Below are 20898 nucleotides of genomic sequence, written 5' to 3'. Positions count from 1 at the left end.
CCAGATTGTGTTGCATTATTTTTGCTGTTAATAAGAGGGGTAATCTTTCTAAAAATTAATAATTAATTGATTAAATATATTTTATAGCGGTTAAATAATTTCGAACTCATGACCGCAATTCGTATTTAAATAGAAGTTTTCAAGAAAAAGACACAAGTAACTTGAGGAAAAACTTTGTAACGATTTGCGTTCGTTAAAATGAAACGGTTTAACCGAATTACAGAAAGATAAATGAAACACAACAGTTTAAAAGATTTGATAGCTATCTGACATATTATTACTTGAAAATACCTTATGTCTACTGTCAAATAACTAAAAAAATAATAAGTATGTTGATGTTTCACTATATTTTCTCTGGTGTTATTTTTGTTTATGTTAGAGTATGTCCTTAGATTTGCTGTGGTAGTGGAAAGTATAAGCTATGACTTTAAATCATATATTATTGAATCTGAATATTGTCTGCTTTTAAAATTGGTAAGTAAAACATATATCTTTAATAAGCACATACTTTTCCTTATTTGTACTTTCTGTATAAGGTATATTACCCCCAAAATCAAATCGTATTTTTATCAAAGACTGCATCTGTGTTGTATATATGTGAATATTAGTAAATTATTTTCTTGTTTCGAATTGTATTATCATTTGTTTATGAATACAAAGCTGTAGTGAGTTGACAAAGTTTTCTTTTTTTTCTTCTTATAAAAAAGGAGTTGTTATGAATAATAGATATCGTTGTATTATATTTCCCTAACATCAAATGTTAGGAACAGTCTATGTATCTTTAAAGGGTATAGCTGTAAATTCATCCTGCATTGTTTCAGTCAAAAATAAATGTCGTTATTAATTATTATTTCTATTTTTCACTTGACCTGTGTTAGTAAGTATTATTTACGAAACTATATCATGTTTTATTTGTAAATTGTAAAGAATGTTATATTCATTTAGGAAATCAATTTAATTAAATAATTTGTTTGCTGTTCATAAATTGGGAAACTATTTTTATATGAATGTTAATGATTATCACTATTTACTAAAAAATCCAAATTTCTCTGATTTAAAGAAATTAATTATTTTTGTTATTCAATTTGTCATTATTTTAAGGCAAAGAGAATAAAAGGATTTGATAGTTAAAATTTATCTAGGATCAAGAAAACATTCCTTTTAGATGTTAGTTTTTTATCTATAATTTTTTTGGGTTAGATTATAAATGCTAGTACTACATTAGATGTTATTATAATTACTTAAGCATCATTGATCTCAGTTAAGTTAGGCAAGTTTTTATGGTCCTCTAAAAATGGATAAGTAACCTTTTTTTAAAATTATTAATTGCATTTCCTTTCTTAATTGATTGTACTGAAGACATAAAATGTTTATGAAAAATTTTGTCATTTAATTCTTAAAGAAGTGTAATTTGTAAATTAATAAATAAATGATGGAAGCTTGAATATATTTATATAAATATTTAATCATAAGATCTTATTTACGTCCTTTAGAATTTTGACAAAAGTTGTCCAGATGCAAGATTGGGAAGGATAAACAACCCCAAAGAGTGAGAGAAAAAATAAAATCTATTTGATTTGATATTTTTTAATTTAATATAAATGTTTTTAAATTTAATTACCTATATAAATAAGATTTACTTAATCAAAGTTAGCTTATTCCTTTTTAATCTGTTAGTTATGCATTTTTTATTGAAATATTTTTCCTGATCATTATGCATTTGAATATAATTAACATAAAAGTTTGTCATATCACTTTAAAGTAACATTTAACAGAATGCTTTGGTAGTTCTTAGTAATTTTGATAATATTACCTCCTTGTTAGTAATATTGCTCTCCATTTATTTTACTTCAGATTTATACCTAAAATAATAGTGATCTAGAGATGGTGTAAATGTTATTTATTTCTTACATAACAGGTACATTTTTATTAATAAACAATCAAAAAAGATATTTGGGCTTGTAAAAGTTATTTAGAGAAGTATTTTGCTATAATAATTTCAAGATTTTTTGACTTCTGTTGTAATTTTTTTAGATTTAATAATAGAACTTTAAATATATTATGTTTATAAAGACTCATAACTATCATGATTCGCAAGCTCATAAAGTCAAGATTTTTAGCTATTATGTTATTCATGCAGGTTATTACTAATGTTTTTCTAATCGTTTTTGGCTATCAGTGTCATTAGAAATAACAGGTGTTATTTTTTACATAATTGAAAGGGGGAAATAAATGTATGTGGCTTAAATTGCACCATTGTCTAGCCTGATGGTAATCCTTTGACTAAATTAGTTTTTCACACAGTGAACGCTTGAATAGTTTAGAGTAGTCTAATGTTAACAGTAACCTTACTTGTGCTTGAAGCTGTCAGTGTATAAAATATTATTAATATCAAATGAATTATATAGGAGCTTTCATCCAACAGACAGACAAGAACTAAATTTTTTCCCCGATGTATATTAATAAGGTTGTACTAATTGTAAACTTTGAATTATGCCGTATAGTATTATTACATTGATCACATTCTGTTCTACCCACTCCATGGTAACTAACAAATCCTCAATCTTATGTTGTTGCACTTCTGTACTTCAATAAGAACACACCATAAAAAGATCTCCTCAAACTCTATTTACACTTCTATTTTCATATTTTGTAATCTGGCATACTTTTTACGAAAGTATTTTTAATCATTTTTAAAGTTGCTGTTACATGTAAGTACATTCGAATTCGCTACTCGCATTATATATTACTTTTTATGTTTTATTCTGTGTTTTCTTGATTTTTATTTTAAATTTTTGCTTGATTGTTTTAATTTGCTTTTTTTATTTTATGTTGCATTTTTTTTTTTGCATAACTAAAACTAGTTCTTTTTTCGTTTCAATTGTTTTTCTGCTCCTCACCTTATTGTATATTTTCTTTGGCTACATGAATACAATATATTAGAAAGCACTCTCTTTTGTAGATATAAAATCGTGTGAGCTGATGACTAGATTATATCTTTTCATTATATTGTTTTCAGCTTTTGAATTTTTTTATAATAATTTAAAAAAAATTGTTTTTGGAAATTATTATTTTTCTTAACTTTCGTCATTTTTTTCTTTCTTTTCTTTTAGTCTTTATTGTCTATATTGTTCATGATATGTGAAATGCGATAAAAATTTTAGAACTTATTTGCACTATACTACAATCAGCTACTGCCGCTAAATCATTTTATAAATCAATGTGAAGTCTTAAAATTTCAGAAGAGTGGCTCTTCAGTTATTTTTATTTAACTTAAAGTAAAATAAAAAAACAACTTAAAATGTGTATTAAAAAAATGTTTTTTAATGTATTTTGTTACTTTATACTAAAGTAGATAAAGTGCATTTGAAGTTCTGTGCTAATGGGAGAAGTTCAGCTTTTTTTTTTTTCCAAGCTGCTGTCGCATGTCTTGAAATATATTAGCGTATGAAAGAAATTATTCCTTTTGGATCATCATTGAAGAATGTTTCAACAATGAACAAACATGAGGCAATATATGATGTACCAGACTAAGTGTCCCTAAAGTTGAGTCTAAATGTTAAAAAAAATTTAAAAATTTTTTAATTAATTTTTACATACATGAGAGCTCAAAATTCCCCCCCCCCCAATTTCANTCCCCCCCCCCCCATTTTCATTTATAACTTTGTGCAAACGATTGGAAACTCATTACAGCTGGTATGTATTGCTTCTTTTGGAACTGGGATATTATACCAAATCTACATTAAATGTACTTTGAATTTTGCGACAGTTAGTACTTTTTTCCCTTTATCTTTAAGAGCATATACCCTCACGTAAAATAATCAAGTAGGTTTAAATAGGTAGGTAAAAGTAGATAGGTTATGGCACAGAAGCAAGCCACTCTTCTCTGTATTGATGAAATCAGGCAAATTGCTTCTACACCACTTCTGGGCCTTTTTTGAATTATGGACAGGCATTGAGTCTTCTTAAAAGCAATATGACTGGATCAATGAAAAGAAGTGGAAGGCTTCCTTTTTGGAAAATCAAACCCCATACCATAATTTTCAATGCATTTTGGTATTGTTCTACTGTCAACTTTTTGGTAATGTTGGCAAGACTTGCTGCATTCATGTTCGTTTTGCTGGTTGTGACTGTCTTTTAAGATAAAAAAAAAATTCTCTTCTGGAGCGAAAATGCCACAACCCACTTGCAGATGTTATAACATCTTGTTGTTTTAACGACTTATTTTTGTGTGTTGGTAAGACCATGAATTTGTCATTTTTTGTATGATTTCAACTACAAATCTTCTTTGAATATTCTGTTCACCATTGATTATGACATTTGCATTTTTTTTTAAATACCTTGGAACAGATGAACATGAATTACTCTTAATCTGTTCTATAATATCTTCGCTCATGTTCACTGTCCTAACTGTTTTTTTGCTATACCTCTATGATGAGTTGAACAATTTGATTTCTAAATTAGAGTATCTGATTATTTTAAGCACAGCTATGATACTTATCACATGCCCCTCAATAATTTCATTGTAGCTTAGAATCCCATGGAACGTAATTTTTCAATTGTAATTCACACAGAGATGCGCAACCTATGGTCCACAGACCAAAAGTGACCCCCGATCTATCTTAAGTATTAATAAAAAAAAGTTACATGAGAAATCTTTTTTTTTTTTTTTCAGTTGTGCTCTGTAACAGTAAGTTACTGATCCGATTCAATCTTTGTCTGTGTATTAGATTGCAACCATTTCATTTTGCAAGTTTTGTTTATGGCAATGGGTATTATTACTTGTGGAGATACACAAATTCGTAAGAAATTATGCAAATAATTTAGAGGGGGTGAGGTTTTACCAAATCGAAGAGGTAAAAAAAATAATAAATTTCTTGTTTTTGTATATTTATAAATTTGTCCTAATAAATTGTTCTTGCAACTGTATTCGTTTATATTTTTGTTTATTTTAACTTCTGTAAAATGCACATAGAAGTCATTGCTTTCAAACAAAATATAACATCTCATATCCTTCTCTTTTAAAAATTCTCTTCTTCAATGGTGCGCCATCCCAGGGTGAGCCATGGCTTTCCTCAGAAGCAAGTTCGTAATTTTGACTTGAACCAGAGAACGATCAACCTCCAATTCAGTACCCCCAGAGGTATAAGTTTGTTATGAGAAATTGGGGGACTTTGTTGGCCGACATATTTAATATGCACCAGTCACCATTTAATTTACTTCACGGGGAGTCTTCGACCGGCGGGGATCGAACTCACGGCCTCTTGGACATGGGCCAAACGTCCTACCAATCAAGCTATTCCAACCCTTTACTTTGTGCAATTTTTGAAGACCCTTTATATAATATTGCAGTTTTTATGTAAGTGTAAGGAAATCTTTTTTAATTTTCTTTATAAAAAATTAATAAACGCTATATTTTTTGTAAGAAATTTTGGTTGGGGCCCCTAGCAGTCTCAGGCCCGGGACAATCGTTCCTCTCCCTCCCTTCCCTTGAGTGCGGCCTTGATCTCTAACTGAAACTAATTACAGTTATATATACATATAAATCATACATAAAACTGCAAAGATAATTCTTTTATATCAAATTTAAATGTGTGAAGTATTCAAAATGAAATTTACATTCCACAAGTGTTTGGTATTAAATTTGTAATAGAATTGGTGGAATAAATGGACTTAATGTCATACATAGATAAAAATACTAAGTTGAACGTTACGTAATAAGTATGTGAATTATTTATTAACTTGTAGTTATTTCTCCACAAAAATTCATTCTAACAGAGTGTTCCAAAAATAAGTACGTGGCATAAGAAATAAAAGAGGGCCAAAGTAAACAAAGGAAGGGGGAAAAAAAAACGAAGATGTAAAGTGAACGACTCTAGAAGTATCGAACGAATTAAATTATTTTTTCCTATTTTTTTTGCTTTTGGAAGCTTAAAGTTAAACTATTTTAGTAACCCTTGTCATTCTAAGATAGTAAAATTGCTTGCATAATTTTTTAGAGATATCTATTATTGATAGTTGTTATCCATAATAATAAAATAAAGAGTTAGCTTGTGTGCGTGTGTCTTATAACTCCAGAACATATATCTAGTGTCTTAAAATTTCGACAGTGGGTAAAAAGAGCAATTATATATCAGCCCCGATCCTGAAAATCGTTCAAAAGTATCAATTAGACCGTTCGAAAAGGACATTTAGAAAAGGGAATTTTCGCATTGCTCACTATTGTTTCCATGTTAACTAGTCATTGATTAAAATTAAACTGCAAACGATTCTTATTTTTGACGCCAATGATGCTTAATTTATTTTGGTAATAGATACTAATTGAAATTAAAAAAAAAAAAGCTGTATACTAAAAAGCAAAATTAATGGAGAAATGGAAACATTACCTTGCAGTTTTGGACACCAATATTAGTTTTGGTATTATGCACTACTGGTATCATGGTAATTGGTGCTTTAAAAGCAAACGCCTTATAAATTTTAATCGTAGTAAAATGTTTTAAAAATCAATTCATTTTGACCATTTTTTATTCACTAGTTTTTTCCTTTTCTTAGAAACATGGTGAAATAATCGTTTGGGAGCGTGGGGTGTTGGAATTTTATAACGCATTTAGAATATTTACGTAGGTTGATTGTTTTTTCAATTAGCCTTCACATTATTACGTTCACTTTGCTCTTAAGTCTTTTGAGTTTAAATTGCCTGATGAAAAGAGGTAGTATTCTTTATTTCTGTGAAAATGATTAAAGTTTTCTAGAATGTGCGTATTGAATAGTTATTTTTTCGATTACTATAATTATTTATGAAGGTTTTTATCTTTGAAATTTGATGATTCCCATTAGTGTGAAAATATTTAAGAGATGGTGTCCATTATTATTTTATTTGGTGTTTATTTATTTGATTTATTAAAACACCGTGATCGCGTATACTGGGACCATCGTGATCACAGTGTTTTATATGTGCATGCTGCAAGGCCTTTTTAATTACTGATTACGACGATAAATGTGGCCCATTTATGTAATTTTATGAACTTTGCAAAATTAAGTTTTGTGTTTAAATGGTCTGAGCTGAACTTTTGATTACTATTAGCTAAGATAAGCTTTTTAGAGTAAGAGCTGTGCAGTGGTATACAAACAGTGGTGTTATAAATGCATTCTATCTTAGCTTTAAGGCAAAATTTTTGAAATTATTAAAACAAAAAAAACATTATGAAGAAATTGTCGGGTGTTTATAAACATTCGTTTGATTTTAATTTATATATTTTAATTTTTTTAATTTTAATTAATAATGTATTTAATTGAAACATGGTATACACTTACTTTATTAAAAACTCCATTCGCTTAAAAAATATGCAAATTGGAAATAACAGTCTACGTGTTTCAAGCACTCAGAAAGAGGAGCCCATTTTCAAGACTTGCCCGACGTGAAAGAGAAGAAACAAAATTGATTGGAAATATAAAACGTAAAGTTGCCAACAAAAAATGGAAAAATAAAAGTGAGAAATAAAACTATAGAAACCACAGTAAGAGAAAAAGATTTTTTTGTTCTGTTTTCCATCTTTTTTTTCGGCTACAGTGGTTTTTATAGTTTTATACTTTTTAAGTATAACTCATTAATTATTCATTTAATAATATAAATTTTTTAAAAGTTTCAATTATTTCCTGTGACCTCTTTTTAACTGTTTAATTAAACATAGGCTCAAAAACATTAAAATTAGATTAATTTGGTTTCTCACAGATTATGGTTTAAATGATGATCATTGTGATCATTAGAGATGTTTGTTTTTTGTTTACACAAGTATAAAATTATTTTTAAAGAGCTCTTGAAACTTTTCTTTCGATCTTTTAAACCGCAGGACCTAAATTTAAATTTACCACTTGTTGTTGTTGCTATTGCTACTTGCCGATACCAGCAAACCTGGTATGGGAAACCAAATGATTTTAAACCAGAGGGTACGTTTCTTGTTTTTCAGTGGTGGAACTTTGTGACCCCGACAGATTTAACGTGTACCAGTCACCATTTAATGTACCGGGATTCTTCGACCGGCCTGGTTCAAACTCACGATCGTACGAATATAAGCCCAGCGTCTTACAAGCCAGACTATCTCGGCCCAATTAACTCCTTAATGGTCTCATTTTGAAGACAGCGGTTATAAAAGTGCCTATTTTTTTTTTTTTATTCTAGAGAAGTTATGTAAAATTAAGTGTAAATACAATTATTTTTAATTTGTGAGTTCATTTTTCTCTTGCATGTTCGATGAGTGCTGACTTTTAGTATAAATTAAATTAAACTATCTCTTAACAAAATCACAATTAGGCTGGAACTTCCATCTGGTGTATAGATTGAGAAATAAACATTGATTTCGGGCATAAGAAATATAGCGCGTTGTTTTGAACATACCAGCCCAGAAATATCACGGGCATACGAAATAGAAGGTGAATCTTGACCCCTTAATTTTAACGAGATAGAGAAGGAAAAGGTTAACCGGAGTTGAAGTAAATTTCTCCGACTCCATAGCTCTGCTTTAGCGCCTTATTGATAAGCACTCCTGAATCAAATTCAAGATAATTTCTTGGATCAAGTGCAATCCAATCTAATAGCCGAAGTGCAATATGACTAGCCAAAGTTCAATTATTCTATAAGTTAAAATAACCAAAATAAATTTCGAAAAATAAAAATGTAAGTAAAGAACACCAAAATAAATAAATAAAAATTTAGATTTTTTTCCTTCCAATTAATCTTACAAAAATTATCTATAAATTTTTATTTGTTTATTTATTTTATTTATTTATTTATTGAAAATAAAAATATGTAAATTTTGGCTCCTGAAAACTTGTGTGCCTTGATCCAGTTAAAAATATCATATTTGATGTTCTATAGAGATAATCGAGATTTGATGTTCTTTAATAATAAATAAATCTTCTAAGAGTAAAACTTCAATATGGTGATTTTATTGTATGGGGATTGTGTTATTGTAGAATTGTTTAAATTATAAATTGTCAAGGGCAGTTTAAATAGGTATATTTATGTAGTTTAAATAGGACTTTACTTACTTCAGATAGAATAGTTTATTTGATAATACAAATCGTTTGTTTACTTTATCTAAGTTTGTTAACTAGTTTTTGCAAACCAATTTTTTTACTAGTTTATATTAGATACCAATCCTGGTTGTTTAATTAAATGATTTTTTATAGATTTTCAAAGAAAGATAGAGCGCCAGGCTGTCGCGCCATGCCGCTTTTTTTGAAACTTTTTCGGAAGGTTTTCATGCCTGTAAATATTTTGATATTTTGTGGCTGTGTAACCTCCGTTTTTGCTAATAGAATGATTTTAAATTACAACATGAAATTTTTTCCCGCTCAACAATGCTTTCATATTCTAGGTGAACAGGGGAAAAAGAAAAAAAAAACGAAACTGTGTTATTGTAATTTTTTTACGGAAATGTCATGTGTGCCTTTAACGCAATAAACCAATTAAACTCTCTTGCCTAATCTTATAAAGGAGGGGAATGTTTTAAATTGAAACAGAGTGAAGATACAAAATGTGCTCTCCAAATCGGTTGAATGATTTTACGAACTGGTTATTAATGAAAGGAATTTCACGTGTAGAACTCAGTAGACTGGAACCCTCATTAGCCCTGCTTCCTAGCTGAGGTATTTTTTTTTACGAATTACTGCGATCCTAAATATTTCGAATTTACGAATTAAGGCAAGTTCAAACGTTCACCTTTAACTACTATACGTTACCCTATGGTGTGATCACCACATGCAAGCTGCGAAATGGAGGCCTTCTTGCAATCTGTATGCCTAATAAAACTGTTTGGATATAGAGAGTCGTTTCTTAAATAGTTGAGAATTTTTTTTCTTCTCCTTTGCAGATGATATTCAGTTATAAAAGCAAATTTTTTTTTTTATTGTAGCTAAGTTTGTATTTAGTCTAAATTTATATTTAGTCTAAGCTACTGTACTTATTTGTAGCTAAGTTTTTGTGTGTTTTGTTTCATCTTTACGTTATTTGAGAATAAATTAAAATTTAAACTTTAGCAGAAATTAAGGCTTCTTGTAATTGAATTTTTACTTTTGTTGTGCGATGCACAATCTTTTTGAAAAGAGGGCTTTCGGCCAAATAATTGATGTAACTGTTGATAACTCAACATGACAATTAATAATTCAACTGTTATGTTAGTTAAAAAGATATTTAAATATTCCTTTGAAAAGTTACTTAACTTAAAATAAACTAAAGACTGAAACTACTTACTAAAATTAAAAAAAAAATTAATAAAAACTTAATAATTATAAATTAACAGATTTTGAAACTCATTATTTAGTGCTATTAAAGTACACTATGACTGTACTTTTAAAAAAAATGTGAAAAATATTTATAGAACATTGCAATGTGAAAGTATTGGAAAACTTGTTCTTAATTTCTTTTTCAATACAGCTATGTTTTGCAAGCTTTTCAGTACTTTTATACTGAAATACAATTTTAACATTACTTAGCATAAACTATATCTTTCTTTTTTAATTCAAACATTTGCTTTGAAACACTTATGGTTGAAAAAAGTTTCTTTAAATTTTTACCGCTTTTGAATAAAATTATGAATTTTTCGTTGCAATCAAGTTGTTTCGTCACAGTCAATTAAAAAGTTTTAAAAGTTTTTTACGCAACTTTCAAATTATTGTTTTATTAAGGGATGGGGTTCAGGATACATAAATCTTTCCACTGTCGCATTCGGCCTCTAAGGCGCAGGTTAGACACCCTTACTTAAATAATTTTTTTTAATGATATTTTACTTGTAAGGATTGATAAACTATTGCAGAACTATAACTAAATAAATAATAAAATAAAAAAAACAGGAATGTAACCCTTCCCCCTCTAAATAATCTTGACAACATTAGTGAATTGTTTAAAAATAAAATATTTATAAAGACTTCCTCCTTTTTAAACATTTAAGAAGAGTAATTTAAAAAAAAAGTTTACATAACTGATGCGATTGAGATTTCTTCTTTCTAGTGGGAATTAAGTTCTAAGGATAACCTCGTAAAAAATAATAGATTAACTATCAAATGGAACCGCACCAATATCTCTTTTATATTTTCTCCAATATTCTCTTGAGATTGTAGTTTCGTAGATATAAAACTGTATACAGATGTTATATCCCTAGTTTGTCTCCTATTGTTGCAATCTCTCCTTAGTGTGACCAGCCTTAAATGTCATAGCTTTTCTCTCACTGTTGCAATCTATTACACTTTATTGTTTGTGAATTATGTGACCAGGTATAGTTTTTATAGTTTCTTACTGTGTGACCTACCTTAAAATAATAAATAAGCCCCTTACGGGTTGGTTAAACAGTCTTCAGATGAGCAAGGAAACCAGAATCTTTTGGGCGTCCCATTAGTCATTCTTAATTTTTTCCGTTTTGTTTTTGTGCCAGACTTAGTTGAGAACTCTGTTTGATTTCCATACCTTGATTATGTAATGCCGCAGTATCGTTGATTTTGCTTTATCAAAATAAAACTTAACTGTCATGAAATTTTGCAACGTGTGCTTTAAAATCGAAGGAGGGATTAATATTTCATAAAATTTTCTATCAACCGTGTTTTGTATTTTTTTAAATTTTTTTTAAAATTAATCATTTTGAGGAAACAATTTTCTCATTTGTTTCTTACTTAATGTTTCTAGCTCTCTAACTATTGTGCAATGAAAAAAATAAAAAAATGTTTACTTCAATAGTGTATATGAGCCAAGCCTTATCTGAACTTCTTTGTGTTAAAACAGGGTTTCAAGCGGAGTGTATGTACATTCTTTTCCCAAACTGATGTTTATCTTTCAAACTTTATGTGTATTAGGCTAAAACAAAGCTGTCCTTATTTCTTTTCAACTATCATCTAAATCTATCTTGACTGGTGGTTTTTAAAAATTTACCTTTCATGTGAAGCATGTTTATGACGACTAAAACTGGACATTTTTTTCCCCTCCAAGGAATGTAATCCTTGGCTTTAGCTGGCCTACATCAGAAAAGATTATCTCCTACAGACAGGTTAAAAATGAAATCTTACGCGAGGATGAAAATATTTTTGCAGTGACCGCGTGATGCAAAGAATAAAGAAAATCAACTGTTCTTAAACTTTTTTTAAAGAATAATAATACCTCTAAAACCTTCGCGAATAAATCTTGTACTGCTTATTTACGTTTATAATATAAGGTTGATTCAGAATTTTTTAGGACACAAAAACGTTTGACTAAATGATAGAAACGCCTTTGATCACGCGATTTGCCACTTAAGGAAGATCTTCTCTTTTGTCTGAATTGAAAAATTTCAGTCGATAAAACTGATGTAAAAATATGTTCTCAAGAAATAACTTGGTACCAGGGCTCGAAAATTAGATTGCGTATTTTTAACCTTTACATGCCCGGGCAAGTAAATATTCAAACAGAGATACTGTAAATTGTGAATTTCCTCAAAACGTCTGTGCTTTTATTTATTTAATTTTTTAAACGTGTTTTTAATAAAAGCGTCGCAACTTTCAGTTCAAGTGCTGAATATATATAATGACCAATATCTTCTCTTAATAATAACCTATAGTTTTGCAACTTGTTCGGATGTAATGTCTTAATTATCCATACTACCATATCGAGCTTCAAAATCAGGGACTACGCAATGGCGTGTGTGCCCTATACAAAACCGCGGAAATGATTAAAAAAGCTCGAATTCCTCTNCAAAAACGTTTGACTAAATGATAGAAACGCCTTTGATCACGCGATTTGCCACTTAAGGAAGATCTTCTCTTTTGTCTGAATTGAAAAATTTCAGTCGATAAAACTGATGTAAAAATATGTTCTCAAGAAATAACTTGGTACCAGGGCTCGAAAATTAGATTGCGTATTTTTAACCTTTACATGCCCGGGCAAGTAAATATTCAAACAGAGATACTGTAAATTGTGAATTTCCTCAAAACGTCTGTGCTTTTATTTATTTAATTTTTTAAACGTGTTTTTAATAAAAGCATCTAAACTTAGAAAAATTTAGTTCAAGTGCTGAATATATATAATGGCCAATATCTTCTCTTAATATTAACCTATAGTTTTGCAACTTGTTCGGATACAATGTCTTAATTATCCATACTACCATATCGAGCTTCAAAATCAGGGACCGCGCAGTGGCGTGTGTACCCTATACAAAACCGCGGAAATGATTTAACAAGCTCGAATTCCTCTTAACAGCCAGGTGACCATAGTGTTCTATTAACCATATGGTTTTGAAGCGCCAAACTGTTAATTCCTTGGTTCGATACCAGGTGATTAGGTAGTTAAATATTTTTTATTACAAAAAAAGTATTTTTTTCGCATTGTGGGAAGTAAGTTTATTTGAGATTAGATTAAATTCATCATGGTGTCAGATGGAAAAAGAATATTAAAAATAGAAAATTTAAAAGAAGAAACAGTTATATTAAAAAAAAAAAAGATTACCCAAATCGGTGTGATACAGTTGTTATAAAAATGTCACCTTTGGGATAGTTGTGACCTTTCACCCTATATTCCCAAGCACTTCATTCGTAGTTTTTAAACAATAATTTAGTTTAAGAAGCATAGTATCACTGTAAAACTCTTGTTACCCATGTATGTAACAAAATATGAGAAAAGTTAACTTGTGAGTAAAGTTACCATGTGAGTAAAGTTAACAAACTGTACTTGTCCTATATTTTGTTTGCTTTCTTACTTTAGGTTAAATAAAACTTTGCTATACACTCTTTAACGCTGGATAATTTAATTAAGAAAAAACATCTTTATTTGAACAATTTTTTTTCTGCACAAAGTCTCTGATTCATTCGATATTTTATTCGAATTCTCATCCCTCTTTTAGCTCTCACAAACATTCGAATCCCTCATCACTACGACCAGCGATGTGGAATGAAGGATGTAACGATGCCGGGTTACACACCCTTTTCTTGCATCCTGACCAGTTTAGTTGCGTGCCTTGTCATTTTCATACAAAGATAAAAATATTCGATAAGAGATACTGTTCCCAATATAAAAGTTGCAAGTCATTCAATCCGTGGGCGATCTTTTTCGCCCATTAATTGCTTCGTTTTTTTTTCTCCGATTGAAAATTGAAAGCATTGCTCGATATTTATGTCACAGATGTTTCCTTGAGGCCAAATGTTTTGTTATTAGTGAATTGACCATGAAACATGCTTTTTGTCTACAAATCGTTCGCAATCGTGTCTATCCCGAGGCTTGCATGTTTGTTGCTCTGAACGATATACATTGCTTTCATTGTATACATTATTAGCTCCGATTATGTATACTTTGACTAGTTTATCGTGCATGACCATGTCTTACAGCTGGTCTTTTCGGCAGTATAGAACTTTATTATAAATATTATTTTAAAATGATTTAAAAAAAAGCGATATTTATTGTCCCTAATTTTATCTAAGAAATTTTATTTATTTTGAGTTTAACATTTTTAATGCTTTTTCTAGTCATAGAGAAATTCTATTCGAATGGAGCTTCAAATATTGATTCCTTTCGTTCGAGAATTTTTCTTTACTATCCTATATGAAGATATGCCTCTAGATACCCAAATATCAAATTTAGAATTTCAGCCTTGTGCGTTAATGTGATTTTGAAGATATAAACTTGGATCAATTTTTAGCTGCCACGGGCGGAATAAGTAAATACTGCATCTCTGGAACCCCTAAAACATTTTAAATTTATTTTCGATTTGATATAAATTTTCTTTTTGCCGTGGAAAACGCTCGTAAATTTTTATAGTTATATGAATTTATAATGTAGGAAAAGTGAAATGCAGATAAAATTTTTTTTTATCTATATATATGTACTACGTAAATTTAATTTTAAATTATCAGCTTTAATATTTTTTTTAAAAAAAAACTTCCATCAGTGATGTTTAGATACGCAATTTTAAAGTATGTATTTTTAATCAATGATGAGAAAAGAAAGATATTTGCTTACATTTACAGCGAAGCTATTAAATTGAGTTGCTTAATCTTTAAGAGCTACGCCGAATTTTCATAAGTAAAGTTGATGGGGATAAAAATCTTGCTTTTCTTCTATTTGCTAATAAATTGAATTTCCGATTCTCTCACTCTAAAAAATTATGTTTTTTGAACACTTTTTCGTTTGGAGTCGGGACGTGCTATTTACAGCATGTTGGAAATGAAATTACCATGCCATTCCAAAAAGGTTGAAACTTCTATCACATATTGTTGAATGGATAGTCTGGATTGGCATATTTTATTGTAATAAATGTTAAAATCTTCTTTCAAATTTTGCACAATTTTTAAATCGTTATTATAATTTGCTATCCAAAATCTAGTTTTATTTTATTCAAAAATGAAAGTTTATTAATGAAAATTAGAAAGCGATTTCGAAAATCTACTATTTATAAAATCGTTTGCTCACTTAATTGGGTATAATATAAAAGAAACACAACTACTTCCACTTAGTAGGAATAACATTTACCATGACGCAATGCTAAATTCTATGCCACTATCCACATAAATGCCACTATCCACATAAATCAATTATTAATCAAAAATCGAATATCAATTACTTTTCTTTATAATGCAATAAAATCTGGCGAGCAGCTATTTAAACGATCAAACACTTCGTTTGTTTATTTGTGGCTTGAAGTTAGGCTCGCAGAAAATGCCGTTCATGGGTTAAATTTAGTAGGAATAACACAACCTGTGACGTAGGCTATAGTATACCCAATTGTTCGTCTTTTTCTCACATAAGATAAAGTACATAACTTCGTAAGTTTCTGATGTTGGATGGCAACATTCTAAAAAGGTTGCGATGACAGACATTGACATTTTCCATCAAGGGTATTTCCTTAATGAGTGAAAATCACAATTCAAATACAGTGTAACATGTATGTTTTCTAAAATGCTAAGTAGTATTAGTTATAAAAAATGGAAAGTACCGTTACATGCATACATAGATCAGATCAAAGCTGTGAAGAATTTTGTAATCCGATTAATTTGTTAAGAAGATTATTTCTAGTTGCCGATTGAAAAATCAATCCAATTCATTGAGTTTTAGAAAATCGTTCTTTCCTTCCATCTTTTCTTCATTCATTCTTTAAGAATGGTATTGTAGTAAAATATTATTTCAATACTTCTTAGAAAACGCAATATATTTATCTGAAAGGTTAGCAATATTTTAATGATAATCGGAATCATCAAATTAAATTCTTAGTTATATAAATTGAATTAATGCTCCACATACGTGGGCTGTTTTGCTGCTGAATCCATTCCAAATGAGTTGTAATGTGGCGATCACTTAGAACAGTGTTTCCCTAACTTATGACTTTTGTGTACCCTTTCTAAATTCTTCGTAACCCTGTGTACCACTAATACAAAACTGAATGCATTTTTTACTATAAAAAATTGCGCAAAAGTTAAAAATCACAACTGGCTATTGACACCACTAATTATTAACTGTTAAATCAGCAAAAAATAGCCAATAGAAAAATACGTAATCGTAAATTTTTATGGCTAGCTTTGTTTTTAAATAAAGAAATTTTGAAATTTTTGTTTGTTGCAAAATATTTCGCATAAGAACGCGTACCCCCGCTAAACTGTTCCGTACCCCTGGGGGTACGCGTACCACACTTTGGGAAACACTGACTTAGAACTTTAAGAGATATTTTCGTTTGAAGTAATAAACGTGTGCATTCTCCACTGAAATAAATAGAAAAGTAATCAAAGAGCAACTGTTTTGTATCCATGGTGTGATTAGCAGCTCATATATCTATATATATATAGTTAAAAATTTAGAGAAAACATTTGGAAAATGTAATAAAGATTTATGAAAAGAGAAGAAAAATAATTTAAAATAAATAAATATTGTATTGATATATTTTTATTGCTTTGGCTATATGAAAACAATATTAGAAAGCACTCTTTTTTGCGGATATAATCGTGTGAGCTGATGACGAGATTATATCTTTTCGTTATTTTGTTTTCGGCTTTTTAATTTTTTTATTTTATAATTGGTATATATATATACAAAGATATAAGACAAAGATATAAGACAAAGATATAGATTGGTATATATATATATATACAAAGATAATTCCACGCAGAAAATAATTTTTAATTATTATTCATTTTTTAATTAATTTATTTAATAATAATTGAAGAACTGTCAACACACCCATTGTGACAATGAAAAAGCAGGTTTCTGGTTCAAAAGTTAAGATCCATTAAAACTATATTTTCATGGATAATGTCATTTTTATCTGTAATCTCGTGAGACGCTACATCTATGGAATAATTAAGAACAAACTATTAGAATTGAAATTCCAGCTCTAAGGATTTTATCGTTAAAGTTTAATCTTTCAGAGATGAAGGACAGACCGAAATTCTAGATTTAATAATCTAAAGAAGAAGCACCATTATTATTTAATTGTTATTTTCTTAAAAATCATTTTGATTCTAACGAGATTTCTTGTCAACACGCGTTACATCGAAACGAAGTTGATGATTCACTTCAATAATTATTCTCGGAATTCATAGCCCTAAAGAACCCTGATGAATTCTAAGCGTTTTTTGCACTGCTGATCAAGTTCGACAATGACATCTATCCCACGCACGCCGCTCTCTAATCTTTAATCTTTTAACTATACATCGCAGATACGAGGCAACAGGAAATAAAATTCCGCACGAAATTATTTCATTCATTGTCTTATGCGATCTGTAGTATCTACATTATGAAGCTTGGTAAAGAACTTGGTATGGTAGCCATCTTTAAATGTGTTTTTTCGGACCGTGACCGAAAGCACCCACTCAAACATTGTTTACTCACAAGGTGTCCGAACAAGTGAGTTGTAAATAAAATACGAACAGAAAACTATTTTAACGATGCAATTAACTTTTTGGACATCCATTTCCCTTGTTTGCTGTTCTATGCGTTGCACGTTTTACGAGGCTGAATTTTGTATTGGTTTTTTCCTTCTGATGTGTGATTAGGGTTTGGCGTACCATAAATTGCCTGAAATAAATGGAGCACTTTGAAGCACCTTAATCGGGATTTTGCTACTGAGGAGACGTGTGCTTTAGATTAAAATGAAGGCATCTTTGTAGCTTTGAGGAGAGGGAAAGATCAAGGTCATATTCGTGACCTGTTTCGCATGTGAAGACAAAGAAAAAATAAAAAAAATTCCAATTTCTATCTTGTACTATTTAGATGAAAATGCTACTAATTCTTACATAGTCTTACAAATACGGATTTTTAATTTTAGCTTCATGTGTAAAGAAAAGAAATAAATTCGAATCAATTAGTAAATTAGAGATCAATTAGTTTGAATAGTTCCAAAGAAAAAACAGTGAGACTGTTCAAAGGTAGAAGAGAAAGAAGGAGTTCTGTGATTTACTTTTTTTTTTTTTTTTTGANTTTTTTTTTTTTTTTTTTGCTGACAAGAGGAGATAGGCAATGCCAGCGTTAGCACTCCCTTATTTTAAATTTTTTTTAAAGGTTAAAAAAAATTGGTTAAAATTAAACTTGGAAAAAATTTAAATTAAAAATAAATTTGAGGAACGAAAGTTGAAATTTTTTTTTTCGTTGAGTTTCAAAGGTTAACCTTTGACAGATTAACTAAAATAATAAAATTGAAACAAAAATTATTTGAAAATACTCAAGATTCCTAAAAACAGTATTCTACTCAAAAATTTTATAAAATGAATTAAAAAGTAAATTTTGTTTGTTGCAAAGTTAAATTTTTTATTTGAATTTTTTCCTTACATTAGATTACTACAGTAAAAGTCAAAGGGAGAGCAAGATTTTCTTAAGTAAGCATGGAATGTGTATTGCTGACAAGAGAATCAAAACACATACATAATAGATTTTTTAGCAAGGAGCGAGTGGTTCAAAATTGGTAAACAGATGTTTATGACATATTTGCTCGATTCCTATTTAAAATAACCTGGTTTTTTATTTTTTTAGAAGTATTATAAATTAACGCCCCAGTAACGAATCTGCAGTACTATCTTCTTAAATCCAAATTTATCTGCTACCTCAGTACAGTCGGGCAAAAATCATTACTGTAAAAAATTCAGCCTAATCTAACAAAAATTTGCAAAGATTAAGTCTCTAAAAATTATGCATTTTTGTGTATAATTTTACTTTATGATGTTTTCGCTTAGGTGAAATTTATACAACAGTACTAAAAAAATGCAATAGATCCCTATAAAGTTAAATCTGTTATCGAATAGCATTTTTTTAAATGTGTTTTCTTAATTTAGCTATCTAATTTTATTAGAAACAACTTTAGAGAGATTTTAAAACGGATTATCAGCAATTTATTTATTTGCTTTTTTAAAAATTAAAAGAAATCTTAGAGAAAAATAATCTGCAGGTTCGGTAATAATCTGCAGCGCCCACTATCGTGCTGGTAGATTTTTGTTACCAGGATTAACTATATTCTATACGTAATAAGTAAACGCTATTATTAAGCTTTAGGTAGGTGATATTAAAAAAGATCTACTTTAATTATTTTTACATAATTCGACACTATGTGCATGTACATTTGGGAACATATTCCTCAAAGAAATTTTAAAAAAAAATGATGCGATAAATACAATAATTTTGGCATGTTTGTGCCTGTAATGGATGAAATAAATATTCACCGAGTTTAAATCTTGTTTTCTAAGAACAATGTTCTTTCTCATATTCACTTGTCGGCTCGATGAACAATTAAAATATTAGCATTGATAAACAGTTTCCGATTCTTTTGTTTAGCAATTTTTTTATCACTTTTATAGCATTTTATTACAAAATTGATAAGTCACTTTACCATTTAAAGATATCTAGTTTTAAGTTATGATTTTACCTATCTTGCTGTTAGCAAATGTCCTCAGAGCAATCTTCGCCGGTATTCGCGTTTAACCAGTAATAAAACCAGTAATATAGTAATCAAACCAGTACTTACAATAACCGATTTAAATATAACTTAAATCACAACATGTAGAGGAGGGCTGCCTATATTGTACCTTGTTTCACATTTAATTTATATCATTTACAGTCATAGTTTATCTCTTTTAATAATAAAACACTTTCATTTAGCTATTTATATTATTTTTTGGTAATATTTGTGCATTAAGTATTGTAAATCGATTTCGCAAGGTCTGCAAGTGGTACGATTTAAGAAACCGGTTGCCTGATTCGTACCACCTACTCTCTAAATCGTACCGCTCTCAAAAATATTGAGTATTTATGTCAGGGTTGGGCTTTTGCCGTCAAAAACTGGTTTTTGACATGACAGTGGTAAAAACCGTGTTTTTACCGGTAAAAACTGTCAAAAACCTACTGTTTTCTTTCATTTCTGGCATATAGCGGACAATACATTATTTTCACATAATTGCCTTTGTAAATGATTGAATAAATGAATGTTGTAAATGATTGCTATTGATTTTGCAACTATATACATGTATTCTTATAGAAGGATATACATTCATATAGAAATATTGTAATATACTTATTGAAAATAGTGATACTTATTTTTATCATTATAGCTTGATTTGCAAAGGATTCAAAATTTTGCTCTTCTTAATTGTTAGAAATAAACAAACAAACAAAAAAGCTTGGAACTATTAATAAATTCAGGAACTAAAATGAAGAATTTAAAATTTGGCATTTCTTAAATATTAGAAATAAGCTAAACAAAACTTCTAACTACTAACAAACTCTATGTCAAGAATTACTGCTATTTTGTCAAGTTAAAAGCTTTTATTCAGTTGAAAAAGCACATTAAACAAAACTTAATTACAAACAAAATTATATGTTCAGTAGTCGGGGTCACTGTGCCGAAGCATACGATAGCAAGTGACTAATTTTGCACATTTTTCATTGCCCAGTCGATTTCTGAGTTTAGTATG

General features: G+C 29.3%; 1 protein-coding gene across 2 annotated transcripts in view; it reads left to right on the top strand.

The window, feature by feature from the left end:
* The first annotated feature begins 132 nt into the window (after nt 1-132).
* Nucleotides 133-20898, top strand: part of LOC107452325 (WD repeat-containing protein 47) — a 47644-nt gene continuing 26878 nt past the window's right edge. Inside the window, exon 1 of one of the 2 annotated variants that reach the window (XM_043048611.2) lies at nt 133-474. The gene's annotated coding sequence lies outside the window, so the exon portion shown is untranslated. The remainder of the gene's footprint in view (nt 475-20898) is intronic. The other variant, XM_043048612.2, reaches the window with a different exon arrangement.

This window comes from Parasteatoda tepidariorum, chromosome 6, assembly GCF_043381705.1.
Source record: "Parasteatoda tepidariorum isolate YZ-2023 chromosome 6, CAS_Ptep_4.0, whole genome shotgun sequence".
Taxonomy (NCBI): domain Eukaryota; kingdom Metazoa; phylum Arthropoda; class Arachnida; order Araneae; family Theridiidae; genus Parasteatoda; species Parasteatoda tepidariorum.
Note: the sequence above shows the minus strand (reverse complement) of the source record. Positions and strands in the feature narration are given on the sequence as shown.